At 33.4% G+C, this 5162-nt stretch overlaps 1 pseudogene; it reads left to right on the top strand.

Moving 5' to 3' along the window:
• The first annotated feature begins 3215 nt into the window (after positions 1–3215).
• Positions 3216–3331, top strand: LOC114207573 (U2 spliceosomal RNA; annotated as a pseudogene).
• The last annotated feature ends 1831 nt before the right edge of the window (positions 3332–5162 follow it).

The following is a 5162-nucleotide window of genomic DNA, read 5'->3' as shown; positions in this document are numbered from 1 at the left end:
TTCTCTTTTCTCCACACCCCTCATCAACACTTGTTCTTTCTTGTGTTTTTGATTTAGCCATTCCGACAGGTGTGAGGTGATACCTTACTGTAGTTTTGACTTGCATTTCCCTGATGTTGAACATCTTTGCAAGTGTCTTTTGACCCTCTGTGTGTCCTTTTTGGAGAGATGTCTGTTCATGTCTTCTGCCCATCTTTTAATGGGATTATATGTGGGGTTTTGGTGTTGACTTATGTAAGTTCTTTATATATTTTGGATACTAATCTTTTATTGCATGTCATTTGCAAATGTCTTCTCTCATTCAGGAGGTTGCCTTCTAGTTTTGTTGATTGTTACCTTTGCTGTGCAGAAGCTTATCATTTTGATATAGTTCCAATAGTTTATTTTTGTTTTTATTTCCCTTCCCTAGGAGCCACATCAATAACTTGTTGCTATGACCAATATCAGAGACAATACTGACTATGCTGTCTTCTAGGATTTTTATGGTTTTTGCCTCACATTTAGGTCTTTCATCCATTTTTTTAATTTATTTTTATTTATGGTATAAGAAAGTGGACCAGTTTCACTTTTGCATGTAGCTGTCCAGTTTTCCCAACACCATTTGTTGAAGAGACTGTCATTTTCCCATCACATATTGTCTCCTTTGTTGAAGGTTAATTAACTATATAATCGTTGATTTATTTCTGGGTTCTCTATTTTTTTCCATTGATCTGTGTTTCTATATTTATACCAGTACCATACTCTTTTGATTATTACAACTTTGTAGTATAACTTGAAATCTGGACTTATGATACCTCCAGTTTTTTTTTTTTTTTTCTTTTTGAAGGTTACGTTGGCTATTGGGGGTCTTATGTGGTTCCATATAAATGTTAGGATTCTTTGTTTTATTTCTGTGAAAAAATACTGTTGTTATTTTGACAGGTATTGCGTTCAGTGTGTAGATTTCTTTGGGTAGTACAGACATTTTAACAATATTTGTCCTTCCAACCAATGAGCATGCAATGTCTTCCTGTTTTTTTTTTTTTTTTGAAAAGTCTTGATTTTTTTTTTTCATCTATGTTTTGTACTTTTCGGAGTACATGTCTTTTACCTCTTTGGTTAAGTTTATTACTATATTCCTATATGTTTTACTTTTTTGTTGCGATTATAAATAGGGTTGTTTTCTTTTTCTTTTTTTTTTTCAGAAAAAAGTGTGTGGTGTGTGTGTGTGTGTGTGACAGAGAGAGAGAGAGAGAGAGAAGGGGCAGAGGAAGAGGGAGAGAAAGAATCTCAAGTAGACTCCGTGCTGAGAGCAGAGCCCAACACAGGGCTCGATCTCATGACCCTGAGATCATGACCTGAGCTAAAATCAAGAGTCAGACACTTAACCAACTGATCCACCCAGGCACCCTAGATTCATTTCTTAATGTCACTTTCTGCTGCCTCATTATTAGTTTATAGGAATGCCATTCATTTCTGTACATTGATTTTGTACCCTGACTTCATTGAATTTGTTTGTAGTTATAGTTCTTTTTGGTGGAGTCATAAGGGTTTTTTATACAGAGTTTCATGTCATCTGCACATAGTGCAAGATTTACTACTTCTTTACCAATTTGGATGTCTTTTATTTCCTTTTGTTACCTAATTGCTGTGGCTTGAATTTCCAGTACTATGATGAATGAAAGTGGTGAGAAGGGACATCCTTGTCTTGTTCCTGACTTTAGGAGAAACACTTTCAGTTTTTCCTCTTTGAGTATAATGTTTGTTGTGGGTTTTTCATGTAAGACCTTTATTATGTTGTGGTCCATTCCCTCTAGACCTCCTTTGCTGAAGGTTTTTTATCATAAGGGGAGGAACAACTTTGTCGTATGCTTTTTCTTCATCTATTGAAATGATCATATGCTTTTTATCCTTTCTCTTAATGTTGCAATATCAGGTTTAATGATTTGTGAATATTGAACCACACTTGAATCCTAGGAATAAATCCCACTTGATCATGGTGAAATATTTTTTTAATGTATTGTTGGTTTCAGTTTGCTATTATTTAGTTGAGGAGTTTTACATCTATATTCTTCACTTATATTGGCCTTTACTTCTTCTTTTGTGTGTGATGTCTTTATTTGGTTTTGGTACAAGGGTGATACTGGCCTCATAAAATGAATTTGGAAGTTTTACTTTCTCTTTTATTTTGTGGAACAGTTTGAGAATAGATATTAACTCTTCTTTAAATGTTTGGTAGAAGAGGCCTGTGAAACTTCCTGGTCCTGGAGTTTTGTTAGCTGAGAAGTTTTTGTTACTAATCAATTCATTGCTGGTAAGCAGTCTGCTCAAGTTTTCTATTTCTTCCTGATTCAGATTTGGTAGGTTATACCATTCCAGGAATTTATCCATTTGTTCTAGGTTGTCCACTTTGTTGGCATATAATTTTTCATATTATTCTCTTATAATTTTTTGTGTTTCTGTGATGCTTGTTATTTCTCCTCTTTATGATTTTGTTTATTTGAATCCTCTTTTTTATGAATCTGGCTAAAGGTTTATCAATTTTTTAAAATCTTTTCAAGGAACCACCTACCAGTTTTATTGCTCTCTTCTATTCTTTTTTGTTTGTTTCTAGATCATTTATTTCTGCTCCAATCTTTTTTATTTCCTTCCTTCTGCTTGTTTCAAGTTTTGTTTGTTGTTCTTTTTCTAGCTCCATTAGGTGTAAGGTTAGGTTATTTATTTGAGATTTTTCTTGCTTCTTGAGGTGGGCCCGTGTGGCTATGAACTTGCCTCTTACAATGACTTTTCCTTCATCCCAAGGATTTTGGACCACTGTGTTTTCATTTTCATTTGTTTTTATGCAAGTTTTTTATTTAAATTCAATTAGCCAATGTATAGTACATTTTGATCTCTTCTTTTATTTCTCGATTGACCAATTCATTGTTTAGTTGCTTGTATTTATTTTCTATGTGTTTGTACTCTTTCAAGATTTGTTCTTGTGGTTGCTTTTTGGTTTCTTAGCGTTGTGGTCAGAAAACATGCATGGTATAATTTTGATCATTTTGAACTTGGTGAGACTTGTTTTGTGGCCTAATATGTGATCTATTCTGGAGAATGTTCCATGTGCACATTAAAAGAAAGTATATTCTACTGTTTTAGGATGGAATGTTCTGAATATATCTCTTAAGTCCATCTGGTTCAGTGTGTCATCCAAAGCTGCTGTTTCCTTTTTGATTTTCTGTGTGGATGATCTCATCATTTCTCGGCCTTTTGGCTAAGATCAAGTGTAGTATCTGTGTGGATTATCTGTCCGTACAAAAAAGCAGGGCATTAAAATCCACTACTATTATTGTATTACTATTGACTATTTCCTTTGTGTTTGTTGTTAACTGTTTTGTGTATTTGAGTACTCCCATGTTGGGTGCATAAATATTTATAATTGCTATATCTTCTTGTTGGATTGTCTCCTTTATTATTATATGGTGCCCTTTTTTTCTCTTGTCACAGGCTTTGTTTTAAAGTCTATTTTGTCCATATAGGTATTACTACCCTGGCTTTCTTTTGACATCCATTTGCATGGCAAATATTTCTTTATCCCATTACTTTCTATCTGCAGGGTTCCTTACGTCTGAAATGAGTCTCTTGTATAGGCAACATATAGATGGGTCTTGTTTTTTTTTTCCCCCACTGTATCAGTGAGGAATTCTTTTAATTAGAGAATTTAGATCATTTACATTAAAAGTAACTATTGATAGATATGTATTTATTGCCATTTTTGTACCTTTTTGTGTTTTTTTAATAGTTTTTCTCTGATCCTTTCTTCTCTTGCTCTCTTTCATGGTTTGTTGGCTTTCCTTTGTGATATACTTGAATTCCTTTCTCTTTATTCTTTGCATATCTATTACTTGTTTTTGATTTCTAGTTACCATTAGGTTTGTATATAACATTTTCTGCATATAGTAAGAAAGTTGATGGTGACTTGAATTTGAACCCATTCTTTACTCCTCTAACCCCCATATTTTAGTGATATGGTTTATATTTTACTTTGTTTTATTTTATGAATGCCTTAACTGAATTTTACACAAATACCTGTTTTGTTGCTTTTGTGTTCCTTACTTTTCATACTCTCACTTATGATCTTCCATTTCCAAGCAAATTGCCCTCTTTAATATTTTTTTAAGGGTTGGTTTAGTGGTCATGAATCCCTTTAGTTTTTGTTTGTCTGAGAAACTCTTTATCTTCCTTTTTATTCTTAATAGTATCCTTGCTGGATAGACTATTCTTCACTACAGGGTTTTTTTTTTTTTCCAGCACTTTGAATATATAGTGCCACTCCCTTCTGGCCCTCAAAGATCCTGCTGAAAAGTGGCTACTAAACTTATAGGGTTTCCTTTATGTGTAACTGTCACCTTTTCTCTGGCTGATTTTAATTTTTTTTTCTTAATCACTTCTTTTTAGCATTTTAATTACTGCATGTCTTGGTGTGGACTTCTTTGGGTTGATTTTTTGGGTAGAATCTCTGTGCCTCCTATATCTGGATATCTCCTTCCTTCCCCAGTTTAAGGAAGTTTTCAGCTATTACTTCTTCAAATAAATATTTTGCCCCCTTTTCTCTCTCTTCTGGGAACCTTATAATGCAAGTGTTATTGCACTTTATTGAGTCACTGAGTTCCCTAAGATTATTCTCATTTTGCGTATTTTTTTCCTCTTATTTGTTTACCTTGATTACTTTCCATGACTCTGTCCTCCAGGTCATTAATGCATTTATCTCTTTCCTCTAGCCTACTATTTATTCCATCAAGATTATTTTTAATTTCATTTATTGTGTTCCACATCTCTGATTAGTTCTTTTTTTTAATCTCTGTGATAACAGTCTCACTGATGTCCTGCACTCTTTTTCAACTCCAGTGAATATATTTATGATCATTACTTATTTTTTTATTTTTTTTCCAAATTCCAGTTACTTAACATACCATTTAATATTAGTTTCAGATGTACAACATAGTGATTCTATACTTCCATGAAATACCTGGTGTTCATCACAACTAGTGCATTTCTTAATCTCCATAATTTCTTTAACCCCTACTCCCCCAAATCCTTCCTGCTAACCATCAGTTTGTCTCTATAGTTAAGAGACCATTTCTTGGTTCGCCTCTCTTACTTTTTTCCCCTTTACTCATTTGTTTTGTTTCTTAAATTCC

The sequence above is a fragment of the Eumetopias jubatus genome, unplaced genomic scaffold, assembly GCF_037043125.1.
Source record: "Eumetopias jubatus isolate StellerSeaLion01/CBP00866 unplaced genomic scaffold, mEumJub1_p1.0 scaffold_11, whole genome shotgun sequence".
In the NCBI taxonomy this organism is placed as follows: Eukaryota; Metazoa; Chordata; class Mammalia; order Carnivora; family Otariidae; genus Eumetopias; species Eumetopias jubatus.
This window is presented reverse-complemented; position numbering and strand designations above follow the sequence as displayed.